This window comes from Zootoca vivipara, chromosome 14 (genome assembly GCF_963506605.1).
Source record: "Zootoca vivipara chromosome 14, rZooViv1.1, whole genome shotgun sequence".
NCBI classification, from domain to species: Eukaryota; Metazoa; Chordata; class Lepidosauria; order Squamata; family Lacertidae; genus Zootoca; species Zootoca vivipara.
In genome coordinates this window covers 19,990,097-20,008,668 of record NC_083289.1, presented here as the reverse complement: position 1 = coordinate 20,008,668, position 18,572 = coordinate 19,990,097, and the positions used below count along the sequence as shown (strand labels likewise).

At 45.8% G+C, this 18,572-nt stretch overlaps 1 protein-coding gene across 4 annotated transcripts in view; it reads right to left on the bottom strand.

The window, feature by feature from the left end:
- The window catches only part of KLHL25 (kelch like family member 25), a 35,227-nt gene extending 25,917 nt beyond the window's left edge, over positions 1-9,310 (bottom strand). For 3 of the 4 annotated variants that reach the window (XR_004693582.2, XM_060282440.1, XM_035131630.2), the window contains exon 1: positions 9,190-9,310. The gene's annotated coding sequence lies outside the window, so the exon portion shown is untranslated. Of the gene's footprint in view, positions 1-8,763 lie in introns of all 4 variants that reach the window. The other variant, XM_035131632.2, reaches the window with a different exon arrangement.
- Positions 9,311-18,572: the final 9,262 nt, after the last annotated feature.

Sequence of the window (18,572 nt, the reverse complement as noted above, 5' to 3'; positions counted from 1 at the left end):
TACCCCTCTGGAAATGGAAACCATAGTTGGGTGAGCACATTCAAAACTCCTTAGTAGAGATCTGCACCCCTGAGCTGCGCTGCTGGGGATCCTCAGGGAGGGGAAATCTCTTTGAAGGTAACTTGAACATTAGTTAAGCCCAAAATTATCTCTCTTGCTTTTCCAACATACTTTGAACCATGGAAGCTTCCAACCCGAGAAGCCTGTGTGTCGGCTCTCAGAAGCAAGCTTGCCCCCAAAGATAACACATTACCCATTAGATTTGACTTCATTTATCAAGTACAATCACACTACTGTTATCATTAGAGCTGGGAGACAGTGGAAGCAAAGAGGGAAACCTCAATTCTGCAAGCAAAAATGCTTTTTCATGTGTGTGGAAATGAGGCATTTGCACGGTACTTGTACCTCTAGGGACTTTCTTTTCAAAGTTTGCTCTATTGTTGATTCAAAGCCAGGGACATTGTGCTGAAGTCTTGCTGCAATGCAGCTCCAACTCTTTGATGCCTTCGGTTTACTGACCGTTGCAAATTGCCATTGTTTTTTCGGAGACACTAACAATGCCTAAGTCCTGTCTGGCCAATGTACTGAAATAGCCAGGAATATCTATTTCAAAAGTATGTATTTAAACTCTAGTTTTGCTAATATAACAATCACCAGGTTTCTTTTAACTGCTGTTCTCTAGCGCAAGGAAACTCTTTGCTTCGTGTTTAAGACCGGAGACAGCTCTAATGGTAAGATAACTTCTGGATTTTGTGTTTTCAAAACTAGGGCATCAGATGTTGTGTATTTCTTCATCCAGCACAAAGCCTGGCTATTGGTCCATCTCACTCAGCCCTGTTCGCAATGACAGGCAGTAGCTTTCCAGGGTTTTAGACAAGGAGATTTTAATAGGTCCAGGTCTAGGAACTGGACCTGAGACAATCTTCATGCAGAGCAGATGTTTTGACACTGAGCTACAATGCTAACATGAAGCTGTGCTTGCTGAGGTTGATGGGAAATGTAGTCTAAAACAGCTGGAAGTCCCCAGCCCAGGAAAGACTGGCCTATTCTAGTAAGCCTGCTACTGTACTTCTTCCCACACTCTACCTTAAGGCCAATTGCTTTAACACCAATGAATGTCTTCCCACCCTCTGCTTCACTTAACCCCGCTGCTAACAAAGAGTTCCGAATCTCAAAAGCTTAGAAACACAGGAATCAGCCTTACACCAATTCAGACCATTGATCCACCCCAAACCTGTATATTCCACACTCAGCGGCTCTTCAGACTGACTGTCAGCAGGTTTCAAACACTACCTTACTATGAAATTTCTCAGGGGGCGGTGGTATTTTTGTGTGTTTCAAGAGGCTGCGAACAAGATCTTGGCAAAGCATGAAGTTGAAAGAGACTCTTGATCGGAGAGGCACACCGCACTTAGGCTATGCCAAAGGCAGTGTTCAAAATTAGCCAGGCGCCAGGTCTAAACCACTGAGCCAGGGCTTGCCGACTGGAAGGTTGGCGGTTCGAATCCCCGCGAAGGGGTGAGCTCCCGTTGCTCGGTCCCAGCTCCTGCCAACCTAGCAGTTCGAAAGTATGTCAAAGTGCAAGTAGATGAATAGGTACCACTCCAGCGGGAAGGTAAATGGCGTTTCCATGTGCTGCTCTGGCTCGCCAGAAGCGGCTTTGTCATGCTGGCTGCATGACCCGGAAGTTGTACGCCGGCTCCCTCGGTCAGTAAGGCGAGATGAGCGCCGCAACCCCAGAGTCGGTCACGACTGGACTTAACTGTCAGGGGTCCTTTACCTTTACCTATCAACCACTTGCAACCAAATGAAGATGCCTGGGTGCCAGGATGGCGCCTGACATCTCCGCCATCTGGGGATCATTGGATCTGGACTGTTTTAACAAACTAATACCCCATCCTGTAGAATTCTATCGGTTATATTTTATCTGCACAATCAGAATGAATTTCTGGAACCATATTGCTTTTTCTGTGCAGCCTGAGCAGGAGCAGCTACCATTAAGAAAAAGAGGCCAGAATAGGCCAATATATATGTGGACTCTCCCTGGATCAAGTGACTTTTCTTCCTTAAGTTCTCAAAGCTCTTAACCTAGCTCAAGGTCATCTGAATTTTAATTGAGAATCAGTCAGCTAGTCCATCATCTGAAAAATAAGACTTTAGAGCCATCTTGCCCCAAAGCAACAACTGGACATTCTACTTTTGGCTACTATAACCTTGGTTTTAAGAGCCATTTGGTGCCTAGCTTATATATCTGAGTTTCTAACGCTGGAATGGAAAAGAGTTTGTGCCACAATATGAGTCTAGTAGTCCATACGTTAGGAGGCCACAAGACCATGCCCTCCCCCTATTTCACTCTGGCCTTTATGAACACCCTGCCTAATAAATCAAAGGCACCCATCCCCGCCTCTGGGATGCAGGGCAAAGACAGGCTGACCTTTGGCCAACAAATCAGAATTTAAAGTCTCTTTGCAAGTTTGCAAAGCAGACAAGTTGCAAAGGCTCAGCATCCCGCAATGAGGCAAAAGGACTACCCAGCATTGGCAGAAAGGGCTCCTTGGCCAGCTGAAGCAGTGCTAACGGCCACTGTGGGGATGTAAACTTGATGAGGAAAAACGCATTGATGTGATTGTGGTTAAAAGTCAAGTCGGTGGTTGTGGGCTGATGCAACAAGTTGATCCCAAATGCTTCCTTAGCAGGCATTCCAGCAGAACTGGGTCCTGTTAAGCAGCATCAGAGCAATTTAATTTACTGTCGGAAAGGGAAAGGAAGAAATGCAACTCTCCATAAACAAGCTTCGACATTTGCAGTTCCAATTCACCTGCCCTTTTCCTACAGTGCATCCGGCCAGCGGATTGCTAAGCATCCCTGGCAACAGCTGGAGAGATGCAACCTAAATAAATGCAAACCTTTTCTATTTGGCTTGGGATTGTCCTCAACAACTCAGATCTCCTGTTGCTTGCTGCTGGATTTTTCCTTGTAGGCTTAAATCAGGGGTCCCCAGACTTACCGCGCGGTGGGCCGGAGGGCAGGGGAGTGCGCGCGCAGCGGGCCGGAGGGCGGGGGAGTGCGCGCCCGTGCGCATGCGCACACGCACACGGGCGGGAAAAAAATGCCGAAAATCGCTTGTGCGCATGTGTATGGGCCTCCCCCGACCCGGAAGTGCACCAGAAATGACCTCTTCCGGGTCGGGAGAGGCCCATACGCATGCGCACAAAGGATTTTCGGCGATTTTTTTGCTGATTTTTTAGATCGTCGCTGCGCCGCGCGCCGTGAGAGCGGGCGGCGGCAGCGGGCGGCGGGGGTCGTCGCGGGCCGGATTGGAAGGCCGATTGGGCCGCATCCGGCCCGGGGGCCGTAGTTTGGAGCCCCTGGCTTAAATTCTTGGCTGCTCCCGGTCTCTAAGGATGAAAAAGTATTCTGTATTCTACCCTCAGGCAATCTGGCGTGTGATGTACAATGCTGCACCTTCAGAACCATAAGATTTTCAGTTTTTAATAAAATGCAAGGTGCTAGTCCTCAGGATTGAGAACTCTGAAGGTGTACATAGTTCCAACAAGTCATTTCCCCTGGAAGGCAGAAACTCAGGTACCCAAAGGCCTGTTGCTTTCTCACGTGTATTTGCCTGCACATCCAGATGCTTAGATCGGGGCCTTTTCAGCTGTGGCACCCCATCTATGCCACAATCTCCCAGGGAGCTGCTGCTTTGGTACCCTTCTCTATTCTGTAGTGTGTATTTTTGCCACCGTGTGCCCTTACTTTTCTCAGGCCTTTTAAAATGCAATTTTATTCTGCTGCTCTTACACTCTTTTACAGCTGTTGCAGTTTTTGCAAGTTAGTTTTATTGTTCCATTAGGGGGGGAAACCCCACACAACAGATATTCTCTGCAAGCTGCCTTCTTCAGGAATACCGACAGGAAAGATCCATCACTTTTAAGTTAGTGGATAAAACAACAGATATGGAAAAAACAGAGACACGTGTCTGTACTCAGGCTGCAGAATTAAATATTTTAGGCCCAAACTCTTGCTCAGCTTGGCACAGAGGCTAGATTTTTCAAGCACAGAGTAAGCTATATACCGTTCTGCGGCACGTCCTTAATTGTAGCCTGTCCACACATTTAACCTGGTCCTGTCTATCTTGTTCCACTTGCTCCCGCCTCTGATTGTTGCTTAAGAAGTTGATGAACCAGCAAATTGCTTTGGAATTATGGAGATGAGGCTCACAGTTGTGCTTTAACTAGATCAAAGGAAGCACACTGGTGGAGAGAAGGGAGCTTTTTAGCCAGGGTGGCCCTGGTTCAGATCTCATCTCAGGCACAAATCCATGGACTGCCTCCAGAAATTGATAACAGCTCTCTTGCTCAACCTTCCCCTCCACACCAGTGATTTCAGGGTCATAATGCTCAGTACTTTACAGGATAATTGTAGGGATAACTGAAAGACTATAGCCAAGTGTTAAAAACGCAGCAGTTTCAATAATACATGCTAACCACAATTTCTTTTTTAAACAACAACCTTTGTATCCCATCTTTCAGCTCATGAGCTCATTAGCATACGTATCTCTCCATCCTCCCGCCAACACACCCATTTTATTTGATTTATTCAAAGCCATTTATAATATTTTTAAAGATCTCTAAGCAGTATACAAGAGAAAAGCAAAGACTGTCATTAAAATAGAAATAGAACAACAACCAAAAAACCCCCAACAAAGCAGCAGCATAAAAGCATATTAAAAACAAATAAAACAGGCATGCAGAGGATTCAAACACATAAATCAAGGTCTGATCTTATGTTTCATGGAAAGCCTGGACAGAGAGATAAGCTTTCACAAGACAGCTAATGGTTGTTGCCTCATGCCTACATTGGCTCCCAGTATGTTTCCGAACACAATTCAAAGTGTTGGTGCTGACCTTTAAAGCCCTAAACGGCCTCGGTCCTATATACCTGAAGGAGCGTCTCCACCTGCGTTACTCAGCCTGAGGTCCAGCGGCGAGGGCCTTCTGGGGGTTTCCTCACTGCAAGAAGCAAAGCTACAGGGAACCAGGCAGAGGGCCTTCTCGGTAGTGGTGCCCGCCCTGTGGAACACCCTCCCGTCAGATGTCAAAGAGATAAACAACTACCTGACATTTAGAAAACATCTGAAGGCAGCCCTGTTTAGGGAAGTTTTTAATGTGTGGCATTTTAATGTATTTTAATCTTTGTTGGAAGCCGTCCAGAGTGGCTGGGGAAACCCAGCCGGATGGGCGGGGTACAAATAATATTATATTATATTATTACTATTATTATGTATGGCAGAGTGAAGGGCACTCCACAGACCTGGGGGTAACAGCTGGAAATGCCCATTTCTGTGTCACTGACCTATGATATTCTGTAAAGTGCTGTGCCACGAGTAGAATTTCCCCACATGATCCAAGCCAGTGCTTCCCAAACTTGGGTCTCCAGCTGTTGTTGGACTACAACTCCCATCATTCCTAGCTAGGAGAACCAGTGGCCAGGGATGATGGGAGTTGAAGTCCAAAAAAACCCCCTGGGAGATCCATGTTTGGGAAACACTGATCTAAGTCATCTTACAGGTCTATACAGGGGCAAGGAGTCTTTCAGGCAACCTGGTCCTGGATTGTTGAGGGCTTTATAGGTTAACAACAGTTACCTTAAGCATGGCCTGCTAGCTGATCCTCAGACACTGCAGTTCCTTCAGTGCAGGTGTAATAGGCACATCCAGATGTTCCACTCGACAACCTGGCTGCACCTTCCAGACCAATCCCAAGGGAAGCCCCCCCCCCCCAAAAGTGCATGCCTTTTATCCTCACATTAATTCTCTGAAGTACATTAGGTAGATAGGGAAGGGTTGTCCCACGTTCAGCCAGTGAGATTCATGACCAAGTGGGGACCTGAACCCTCACCATTACAACGCACTGGCTCTTAGTGTGGAGACAATGAAATGCACATGTGCTTATGTACAGAGTTTACGGCTGGATGTTCAGAGCCCATGCACACAAGGTTTGTTCCCACGACCAACTAAGTGTGTGAAGTTTGGGGCTGGCATTTGCCACTATGATCCTCTTTCCCTCTCTACATGGGTCCCGTTTATCCAGATTAGCGCTGTTTGTGAGACCATTCCAGGCTGGCTTCAGGCCTGGTCATGGCACTGAAACTACCTTGTTGATGACATTTATCAGGAGAGAGGTGGAAGAAGTGCAATCCTGCTCACCCTCAGTGATCTCTTGGTGGCTTTTGATACTGTTGACCACAGTATCCTTCTGAGGTCTCTCAGGGAGTTGGGGGTTGGGGCCCTTGGACTTCACTGGTCCCGCTCCCACCTCCAGAGCAGTTTTTGGATTCTACATGCCCTAATGGTAGCCAAGAGATTGATACCGATGAACTGGAAGAATGGAGACAGGATTCTCCTTAATCAATGGCTTGAAAACATGACAATATTAGCAACGTATGAACGAACTGCTTATAGATGCAGACTTTCCTTGGATAAACACAATGATATTTGGAATGAGTTTCTACAGAATATATTAGGTGTTTTATATATATCAGGGGTAGGCAACCTAAGGCCCGTGGGCCAGATGCGGCCCAATCGCCTTCTCAATCCGGCCCACGGACAGTCTGGGAATCAGCATATTTTTACATGAGTATAATGTGTCCTTTTATTTAAAATGCATCTCTGGGTTATTTGTGGGGCATAGGAATTAGTTCTTTTTCTCTCTCCAAAATATAGTCCGGCCCATGGTCTGAGGGACGGTGGACCGGCTCACGACTGAAAAAGGTTGCTGACCCCTGGTATATATAAATGTATTAAGGTAATAAGTTATACTTATTAAGAGGGGGGAGGAAAGTCAGTTACATTTCCATACATTAGTATAAAGATATCTTTATACTAATGTATGGAAATGTAACTGACTTTCCTCCCTCCCTCTTCATTCTCACACACTTTTTTCTCTTTTTTGTCACTCCATCTTTTTATAAATGAAAATCTTCTAATAAAATATAAAGTCCTCATGGGAAGCAACTGTTCAGGACCATGGGAGGTGTCCTGTCCCACAGGGTTCTATCTTGTCCAACATGCTATTGAATATCTATATGCAGCTTCTGAAGTTCTCTTTGCTTCTGCTTCTGCAAGAGGTGCTTTCTTAAACTGGGGGTGCCAGAAACTGAACCTGGACCCCTCACAACACGAGCTGCAGCACTGTGCTGGAGATCTTAAAGGAAGAGATTACTGCAATGCATTGTGCACAAGGCTATCCTTAAAAAAATATATGTTTGGAAACATCCACTAGTGAAAAATGTAAGAGCCTTGCGAGGCTCTTGTGAGATCTCAGTGGAACCCCGAAGCCACCACAGCCGCTTCTCCTCCCCCCTTCTCTTGCAGAGGCATCAAGGGGTGGCTGCCCGCCTAGGTGCCCCTTGGATTCCGTTGCCTGAGGCAGCGGCCTCCGTCTGCCTCATGGACGGGCCGGCATTCACCAGTGAAATTTCAGACCTAAGTTTGTCATGTTTGTTAACGTAAAAAATAAACTATATTGGAAAGTGTACTGTTGGAAAATAAATCAAGGTAGCAGGGCTAAAGGAAAATTCCTGATGTGAGGGAAGAAGTATGTAAACCAACCACCACCGTAGCCTAAATAGCAAGCAATTCAATCTATATTAGCCTGAACCAGGTGCTTCTGTATACAATGGAACACAACACACACACAAAGGTTCTCTGGGTGTCACTTTCCAACCAATCATTCTTTTTTTTCCTAGCATGCACTCCCTCCAAAGCAAGATCCATTGTTTGTTGCTGAATTTTAAAGTACTGGGTAAGATTATAAACAGCTTAGCTAAGTACTGCAGGAAATGGGGGCTTTTTGCAGTAAACAGCACCCTGTGACCCAAATATCACTTTCAGTGTATTTCTAGCTATATGCAATGAATGAACAAACACATCCAGTTAGCTAAGCTTCCTGCAGTCTCTTAGTCTCACACACATACCGGTAATACTCTGATATAGGTCACACAATACTGTATATTATTTTCTCCCCCACCTCCATGCGTGTGTGTGTGTGTGTGTGTGTGTGTTTTGATAATATATATCTCAGAAGAATTTGGACAACAAAAAAGAATGGTGATCATGGATTTTAAAGCTGTGTCTTAGCTCAGCAGACAAAGCCCACATCATTCCAGAGTGTCATATACCAGCATCAGCAGGGAAGCTAGGTATTTAGTGTAGGGAAGTAGCAATCCATGACCCTAATTAAGGTCTCCCTGGGCGTTCGAATGCACTCAAGAGAGCAGGAAAGGGTTCTGGAAATAATTATGCTACAGTCCACATCACCTTCTAAAAGCTATTCTGTAAAGTCTCCCTCCTCTCAAAACCACAGACACACATTAAAAGACACTTATATACAGCACGCATCCGTCCACAATAATCCCACATTGACTTTTCGGAGTTTATTTTAAAACAACCAGCTCAAGAAAAAAGATGGGTGTTAATTCAACAACAACAACAAAGTTCAGATCCCATACCGGCGAACCCTAGGCTCGTCCTGGTATTATCCTAACCTCATATGCCATCATATAACTATGTAGTAAACAAAGGAGTTCATGTTTTTAACCGGAATCCGCAAGAAAACGTTTCCCTTCCAACACCCATGACTATATATTTAAAAAGATGTCAATGTTTTTAAGCTAGCATTCCTTTAAAAAAAATGTTTGCAAGCCAAAAGGTTTTGCAACAAAAGATAAAATAATCGGGATGGGGGTGAGAATAGAACCCACCTCTAGTTTTTAAACTTAGACAGCAATACTGATTTTGGACGCGTTGCGGGTTGTTTATTCAAAGTCAGGGAATTTTCACCTCCTCATCGCTTTCTCTTCCTCCCTTTCTAGTTATTTCCAGCATTATTTTGCAAATAGCTTAAACCCCCTCCGCGAAGCGTGGCAGGCAGCAATCAGCAGAGCCCTCTCTCCAAACCCTTGATCTCTCCTGCTGCCTCGTCGGAGCTGGATTGTCCAGACAGGGCTCAAAAGCAACCTGCTCAGGGCAACAGCAATGCCCCCACTTGGACCTCGTTTGCATCCATATCAGCGCTCTGTATATTAACCTCTCCGGTATCGACTCTTCCCTCCGGTGTGACTCCTCTTCGCCCCCAGGGAGGATGTTTCATAAAAGAGCGCCTATCAAAAGTACAGTGCAGTACTCACATTCAGAATCTCTCCAGGGTGATGTTTCACTTTGCAGATCACAGTAGATCCCTCCGCTGATTAGCACTCATGCCTTCTCCCCCGCCACTTAAAAGTAATTCACTCACATGATACAATGTAATGGGGGGGGGGGTGATCAAAGTAACTAGTTTCCCCAAACAGGAGGTGGAGGTTACAGCCTACGGTGCAAGGCAGCCAATCAGAGGAGGGAGCATTGTGACAAGTGACCCAGCCGCACCAATCGATGCGTCTCCTGGGAGAGAAAAGGCGAGTGGCTCAGCGCTTTGATTCACCAATCAGATGGCGGGGAAAAGATTCTTGGGTGGAGCTGTAGGATTGGTCTGGAAGTCTCCAAAGGGGCGGGGGGGGGGAAAGAAAGGAGTACAGTACAGGCTGGTTGTTGTTGTTGTTTTCTTTAAAGGTACAGGCGCCTCAAAATTAGAATAAAATTTTTTTTATTGCATGGTTCAACAGTTTTAGTCAATATGTGCACATCTGCAATCAAAACAACCCCTAAAGCTTAGGTAACTGCATCGACTTGTATCAGTCTTTTATTACACTTGTCTTTCCCCCCCTCTTTTCATCCCTTCCTTCTGTTTCCCACCCCTCACGTTTTATTTATTTATTTATTACATTTACATTATTTATTTTACAATTTTTTTTACATATTTTACATATTACATTGCTTAGGAAGAGCTGGATGTGGCATGCAAGGCTCCCCCCACTCCTCAATTCATCCTCAAAACAACCCTGTGCGGTAGGTTATTTTATTATTTATGTCATAAAATTCATACACTGCTTGATTGTTTTTTAAAACACACACACACAAGTTAAACTAATAAAGTTATCAATAAAAATATTACGAAAAAAATGTTAAACATTCAAAAATTAAAATCAACCATAAAGTAAAAACAGATTAAAACACACATCAATATTCTAAATAGTTGGTTAGCCTATATAAGCTAGGCTGAGATACGGTCCCAGTCCAATGTCATTCAGTGTGTGCTTCATAGCTGAGTGAGGATTTGAACCCTGGTCTCCCAGGTCCTAGTCCAGTGCTCTAGCCACTATACCACACTGTCTCTCTGACAGACTGTCATATACGCTGACAGATCTTGTTTTGCCCTGGGCAGAAGTCCCTATTTTTCTGGCACTTGTACCTTCAACTCTATTTCTGTGGGTGCCTTACTACAATTTTGTCAGAGTAAGTTGCTAGACATGTCATTGTTAGGGTCTTCTCCTTCTCTATTTATTATTATTTATTCAACTTATACACTACCCTATACCCAGAGGTCCCAGGGCTGTTCACCAGTGTCTCCATAAGTTCAAACTCTGAGCCAGCGGCGATTTCAGCATTAGACGGAGTTTATTTTTATACCTCACCTTTCAGATTACAAATCCTTCTAAAGCGGCTCACGGCAAAATATGAAATAATTATAATGGTAATAAATATGGCTAAAAGCGATATCAAATATGATGGTGATAATTGGCTGCCTACTCTCCCCTACCGCTCCAGTTTATGAAAGATCCACCGAGGAACATAAATGCAGCAGTTGTTACCGTAATTCTGAGAGCAAATTCAGTGGGCTGCCCCTCAAGCAAAACCCTTGCCTCAGCAAACTCTAGCTAACCCAGCCTGCCATCCACATCCATGGATAGGGGAAAATTTATAGCGGCTGTCTGCAGAGAAAGCCTACTAAGGAAATATCCGCAAACCTTTCAGAAAAGAGCCTTGTCTCGGAAGGGGCTTTCTTGCCCCATGAAGTGGATACACCCTGGTGCAGCTCTGTGGACTTCAGCATCGCTGCCCCTTTTTTGCACCAGGATAATAAAGCCCATCAGATTCACTTAACAATGAGCTATTTGCTCTTTGCCATCTCCAATGGCTTCCCCAGGTGGTACTGTTAGGACAAAAGATTGCCCAACAGCAATTTTAAGAAGCATGAAGATGCTGATGAGACATTTTGCCCTGAGTGCCTATTTGCAACTGTTCCCAGGACTGAGCTTGGAGTGCATAATTCTCAAGGGAGCAGCCTTGTCAGTCTGAAAAGCTGCCTTGCATTAGGGGCCAGTCAGTTTTCCTTCTAGGCAAAATGAAATGTCAATTATCCCTTCTCATCGTGAGCAGCAACAAGAGCACCTGATGATGTGACCATATGTGTTACAGAAGAAGGAATCTCAAAGCCACTAACATTCTCCTTTCCCTTCCTCTCCCACAACAAACACTCTGTGAGGTGAGTGGGGCTGAGAGACTTCAAAGAAGTGTGACTAGCCTAAGGTCACCCAGCAGCTGCATGGGGAGGAGCGGAGACGCGAACCCAGTTCACCAGATTACGAATCCACCGCTCTTAACCACTACACCACACAGGCTCTCAAGGTGTGGGGAACCTCTAGATATTACTGGACTTCATCTCCAATCATCCCAGACCATTGGCTAGGCTGGCTGGGACTGGCGGGAGCTGGAAACCACAGCAATTTAAGAAGATCCTGCTGAATCAAGCCAGTGGCTCATCTAGTCCAACATCCTGTTCTCACAGTGGCCAACCAGATGCCTGTGGGAAGCCTTCAAGCAGGACCTGAGCCCAAGAGCATTTCCCCCTCCTATGGCCTCCAACAACGGGTATTCTGAGGCATACTGCCTCCATCACTAGAGAAATCACATAGCCATTAGGTTGAGTAGCCATTTATAGCCTTCTCCTCCATGAATTTGTCTAAACCTATTTTAAACCCATCCAAGTTGGTGGCCATCACTTCATCCTGTGGGAGTGAGTTCCATAAGTTAACTATGTGCTACATAAATAAGTTCTTTCTTTTATCTGGAGGGCCCTGGGTTCTCCACTTCTGTATTAGAGCGTTTTTGGAAGGAGCATCAACCTGACTGCTTTTGCATGCTTCAAGAACCGTGCCAGTCTTGGTTGAGTTCCCCCCCCCCCCCCCCATCGACCTGATATCCTCCAGATGTTGTCACATGGTCAGGGAGAAGGTGATGTCTTTCAGAATGTGAAATTCGCTTCCACGACAAACTGCGGTGGCTGTGTTTGGAAGTAGCCCAGATGCATTTCTGTTTCTGCTCATTCCAGGAAGCAGAACACCAAGATGGGGTTGAAATCTGTTCAGGATGTCATCAAAGAGAGTAGATAGCAAAAAGGCATCCAGGCCCTTGACTTGCATATTGTTACGGGCCGCTCTAATCTCTGCCGAATGGTGGGAAATTCCAGGGGTCTTCCTTTAGAAAATGAGGCACAGCGGAGACTGTAGTGTCTTTAAGATATATAGTTTTATTTATATAGCTTCAGCAAGCTCGGTCCAGAACAGAAGCCAGCTCCCCAGTCTCTGGGGACCGCCTCTCCCAGTCAGCCCACATGGAGTTCTGCCCCACACTTCCTTCTCACTCTTCCCAAAAAAACACCTGCAGAAGGGCACTTTCCCCCTGTGGTGACATCATACCCCCTGTAGCCCTGGTAACCCGCCCCTCCCAACTCTTTTGTCACTGTCCACTACTCAGGGCCAGGGGAACAACAATATTTGCATTGCCAGTTTTTCTTAATGGCCAATTACTCTGTTCTCTTTGTTTCTTAATGGCACCTCTATCAGGCGACCTCCTGAACAGGGAAACCGGTATGGCCTGTATTTTTACACTGTGTCTGGCATCTTCTCTCCAGATATTTACTAAATTCAACAGTTTAAGGGGATCTGCCCTCCCTTCTACTCATAACATCATCCTGTTGTTGTTGTTTAGTCGTTTAGTCGTGTCCGACTCTTCGTGACCCCATGGACCATAGCACGCCAGGCACTCCTGTCTTGCACTGCCTCCCGCAGTTTGGTCAAACTCATGTTCGTAGCTTCGAGAACACTGTCCAACCATCTCGTCCTCTGTCGTCCCCTTCTCTGTCGTCCCCTTCCTATGAGCATTCAAATACTGGAGCGATGTGCCTACCCAGCCTTGACCTTGCTGTCTTGCCCCTGCACTGTCCAGTGTACTGGAAGAAGCAATATCAGTGTACTGGAATATCAATGTACTGGAAGAAGCAAAGATCACCAGTGTCGAAGCAATGATTCTTCAACATTAACTACGTTGGACTGGTCATATTGTGCGGATGCCTGATGACCGTTTTCCAAAGCAACTACTGTACTCTATTCCAAACTTTAAAATGGAAAGCGTAATGCTGGTGGTCAACAAAAGAGGTTTAAAGACTATCTCAAGGCAAATCTTAAAAAAATGTAGTATAAACACTGACAACTGGGAAACACTGGCCTGCAAGCGCTCCAGTTGGAGAACAGCCTTTATCAAAGGTGTCATGGGCTTTGAAGACAACTTTGAAGATCAACTCCCGCCCGGAAACCAATGTCCCCACTGTGGAAGGATGTGTAGATCCAGAACTGGCCTCCACAGTCACTTACGGACTCATTGTTAAAACCGTGTTTATGGAAGACAATCTTACTCGGCTACGAGTGATCGCCAAAGAAGAAGAAAAAGAGTGGCAGTGATGCTGGTGTTGAGAGGACAGCTCTGCCACACTGCCTCACCACCTCAGGATAAAGGCAGACACAACAACAAAGCACTGAGTTGCCAACTTTAAATGGCATTTCTTCTCCGCCTCCATGGCTGCAAGCACATTGCTATTAAATATAGAACCAGGAGCACACTTTCACATGCAAAAGGACTGAGAAGGCACAACAGATGGCACTGGAGATGGAAATCTGCCTCTGCTCTCTGTAAGAGCTGCTAATGGGGAACTAATTAGGCATTCACAAGGAGTGTTCCCCCTTGACTTTGGGACAATGGCCATGTTTATATGATGGGAGAGAGCCTCTAAGGAGGATGTTGAAAGTAATCAAAGATTGACATTGTGTTTGGGCCAAATCACACTGATAGTTTAAGACTAGCAACTGCGTTGCTTTGAAATTCACCCAGTCTTCCCACGCAACACAAATGAGGTTTATTTTATTCTTTGGGGTGGGGGCAGCAAGAGGGTAGCCGGCTTCCAAGGGAAAGATTTTAGCATAATCATTCCCTCTGCTGTGGAAAAGAGCCTCCATTCTTCTACAAACACGTCTCATTTTCTGATATCAGTTCCAGATAAATTACTTAAATTAGGGCTTCATCCACACAGCAGTTCATTCCATTTCCCTGATGTTTCCCTGTTAATTTCCACATTACATTTGAGCTTATGCAAGGTGTAAGAGCCACTTTTGGAAATCTAGTGGAATACAGTGGAAGTTTAGTGCTTATTTATGTGTTGCTAGCTTCTAGGGAAAAAAATTATAACCTGTTAGCAGCCCCCTTAACCCAGAACATCACGGGACTGAAGTGATGAAACGGGCACTATGCCAACATATGGTTATTTCCTGCCATTTTCATGGGTGAATCATGGGGCAACAGAAATACAGGTGAAACTCGGAAAATTAGAATATCGTCAAAAAGTGCATTTATTTCAGTAACGCAACTTAAAAGGTGAAACCAATATATGAGATAGATGCATGACATGCAAAGCAAGATATGTCAAGCCTTTATTTGTTATAATTGTAATTATTTGTCATTAGGCGGGTCAATTATAAATTGAATGTAATTAATGAAATGTAATAGTGATGGTTTTTTTTTGTATTATTGTAACAATTTGTTTTAATAATAATTTGTTTTTGTTTTTTTGTATTATTGTAACTATTTGTTTTTGAGGGACCCAGGTGGCGCTGTGGTTAAACCACTGAGCCTAGGGCTTGCCGATCAGAAGGTCGGCGTTTCAAATCCCTGTGACGGGGTGAGCTCCCGTTGCTTGGGCCCAGCTCCTGCCAACCTAGCAGTTTGAAAGCACATCAAAAATGCAAGTAGATAAATAGGAACCGCTATAGCGGGAAGGTAAACGGCGTTTCCATGTGCTGCTCTGGTTTGCCAGAAGCGGCTTTGTCATGCTGGCCACATGACCTGGAAGCTATACGCCGGCTGCCTCGGCCAATATTGCGAGATGAGCGCGCAATCCCAGAGTCGGTCACAACTGGACCTAATGATCAGGGGTCCCTTTACCTTTACCTTTAACTATTTGTTTTATTACTGTGGAATTTCCAAAAGAAAGCATTTGTAAAAATTAAAATAAAAATAAAAAAAATAAAAAGTTGCATTACTGAAACAAATGCACTTCTCGACGATATTCTAATTTTCTGAGTTTCACCTGTAGGCATGTGCGGTAAAGGGAGTGGAAGTAGTGACATTCTTAGACAAGGGGTAGCTAACCTGCGGCCTTCCAGATGTTGTTAAGGCCCAAACTCCAGCCAGTATAGCTAATCATCAAGGAAGATGAAAAGTGCATCCGGACAATATCTGGTGAGCCAGAGGTTAGCTGCCACCTTGAACTTATGTGATCAGATTTTATGTTGCTGTTTTTTTTAAAGGTTGTGGAGGAAAAATATATTTATTGCATCTTGCTTTTCTGTCAGCTGGCCCTAAATCAAAAGAACCAGTTAGGCTGGACTGCTGGCAACTCTTACTTGGATGAATTTATTTGTGTAAGTACTTCTACAGCTCATACCTTTAGGGGGATTTCCCCTTTGCTACATGAGGAAGGAATTCTTATTTGCTGGAGAGAGCCCTCTAGTGAAGGAAAAAAATTCCTAATCTGAAACTCACAATTTAGTGGCTATTTCACACAGAATTCTCTAAACTGCAGGTATGCTTGAGAACGCAACTTTTTTTTCTGGGTAACTGGTGCCTGATGCAATTACTTTGTCATTACTTTGCTGCTTCCACTGTGGCTATGATTTGAAGCACATTTAGAGGGAAGCAGGTGGTGCTGTGGGTTAAACCACAGAGCCTAGGGCTTGCCGATCAGAAGGTCTGTGGTTCGAACCCCTGCGACGGGGTGAGCTCCCGTTGTTCGGTCCCAGGTCCTGCCAACCTAGCAGTTCGAAAGCACGTCAAGGTGCAAGTAGATAAATAGGTACCGCTACAGCGGAAAGGTAAACGGCATTTCTGTGTGCTGCTCTGGTTCGCCTAATGCTAGCCACATGACCTGGAAGCTGTATTCTGGCTCCCTTGGCCAATAATGTGAGATGAGCGCCGCAACCCCAGAGTCGGTCACGACTGGACCTAATGGTCAGGGGTCCCTTTACCTTTAGAGGGAAGCAGTACTTTTCCGAGCACAATTCAAAGTGTTGGTGTTGACCTTTAAAGCCCTAAATGGCCTTGATCCAGTATACCTGAAGGAGCGTCTCCACCCCCATCGTTCTGCCCGGACACTGAGGTCCAGCACCGAGGGCCTTCTGGCAGTTCCCTCACTGCGAGAAGCAAAGCTGCAGGAAACCGGGCAGAGGGCCTTATTGGTAGTGGGGCCCTCCCATCAGATGTCAAAGAGATAAACAACTACCTCACATTTAGAAGACATCTGAAGGCAGCCCTGTTTAGGGAAGTTTTTAATGTTTGACATTTCAATCTTTGTTGGAAGCTGCCCAGAGTGGCTGGGGAAACCCAGCCAGATGGGCGGGGTACAAATAATAAATTATTATTATTACTGTAGACATTGGGGAAAAACTTTGTTTCAGATTAAGATGTAAGAGTTTTCTGTTTCTTCAAAGGCGTAGGCTGAAACAAAACCAAGCTTTACAAATGCACATGCGCAAACAAACACTCTGGAACATTAATAAAACAAAACCTCGTCAATCTTTGAGGCAGAGCATCCTACTGTAAGTTGCTCCAGTGTTACTCAACCTTGCAGAGCAATTCCATATGTGCCTAAGTAAGCCAGAGTTCAATGGGTTTACTCCCAGGTAAGTGGTGCAGGGTTGCAGTCTAGGGCAGGGGTCCCCAGACTTATCCGGTTTTGGGCCGGTGCCTGCTGCGCTGATCGCGCGGCGGGCCGGACGGCAGGGGAGCGCGCGCCCGTGTGCATGCGCACACATATTTACTGGCGCGGTGGCGCGCTTCCAGGTAGGAAAAATCGCTGAAAATCGTTTGTGTGCATGCGTATGGGCCTCCCCCCGACCCGGAAGTGCACCAGAAATGACCTCTTCTGGGTCGGGAGAGGCCCATACGCATGCGCACAAATGATTTTCAGCGCTTTTTTCCGATCTGGAAGCGCCGCCGTGCTGCGCGCCGTAAGAGTGGGCGGCAGCAGCGGGCGGCGGGGGTCACCGCGGGCCGGATTGGGAGGCCAATTGGGCCGCATCTGGCCCGCAGACCGTAGTTTGGGGACCCCTGGTCTAGGGACCCCTGGTCTAGGGCATCTTGCAATGGAAAGATTGGGTTGTCACATTTCAAACTGTGAAAATCAGGACAGAAAAGTTGGGCTTTTTTGAGGCCTAAATTATAAAGTTTTGCCCAAAGTGTTTTGCTCAAAAAATGAAGTTTTGGAGCTATTTTTAAAGAAAACCAGCAAAACCAACACTACCAACATGAGTTGCCATATGTCCGGATTTCCCCGAACGATTTCCGCCTGGACACTGCTTCCAACTGTGGTATTCCGGATATGTCGGGAAATTCTGGATACAGTGGTACCTCCTGTTGCACATGGGATCCGTTCCAGAACTCCGGTCAGATCCCAAAGAATTCGCAACTGGAGGTGCTGCTTCTGTGCATGTGCACTCGAAGAAACCCAGAAAAATACTTCCGGGTTTGCCGCGTTCGCATCCTGAAGGATACACAACCAGAGGTGTGCATATCCAGAGGTACCACTGTATATGGTTCAATCCCTGGCGTTTCCTGGTAGGACTGGAAGAGACTCCTGTCTGAAAGCCTGGATAGCTGCTGCCAGTCGGTGCAGACAATATGGTGCAAGATAGACCAAACGGTTTGATACACTATAATGTATCTTCTTGTGTTCCTATGACACTGGTCTTCAGTTGGTGGATCAGAACCCACAGCTGGTTGTCAGCTGATGTAAGGTGGGTTATACCAATAACACCACAACATGTGACTTCCCCTCTCATCACAAGGTAAAGGTAAAGGGTAAAGGGACCCCTGACCATTAGGTCCAGTCGTGACCAACTCTGGGGTTGCGCGCTCATCTCGCATTATTGGCCGAGGGAGCCGGCGTATAGCTTCCAGGTCATGTGGCCAGCATGACAAAGCCGCTTCTGGCAAACCAGAGCAGCACATGGAAACGCCGTTTACCTTCCCGCTGTAGCGGTTCCTATTTATCTACTTGCATTTTAACATGCTTTTGAACTGCTAGGTGGGCAGGAGCTGGGACCAAGCAACGGGAGCTCACCCCGTCACAGGGATTCGAACCGCCGACCTTCTGATCGGCAAGCCCTAGGCTCAGTGGTTTAACCACAGCGCCACCTGGGTCCCTTCTCATCACAAGGGAGAGATAGAAAAGACAGGGAGAAGTAGAAAGGCGGGTTGGATATGCATACACTAAAAAGTTATATAGAACTAATATAACTTTTAGCTA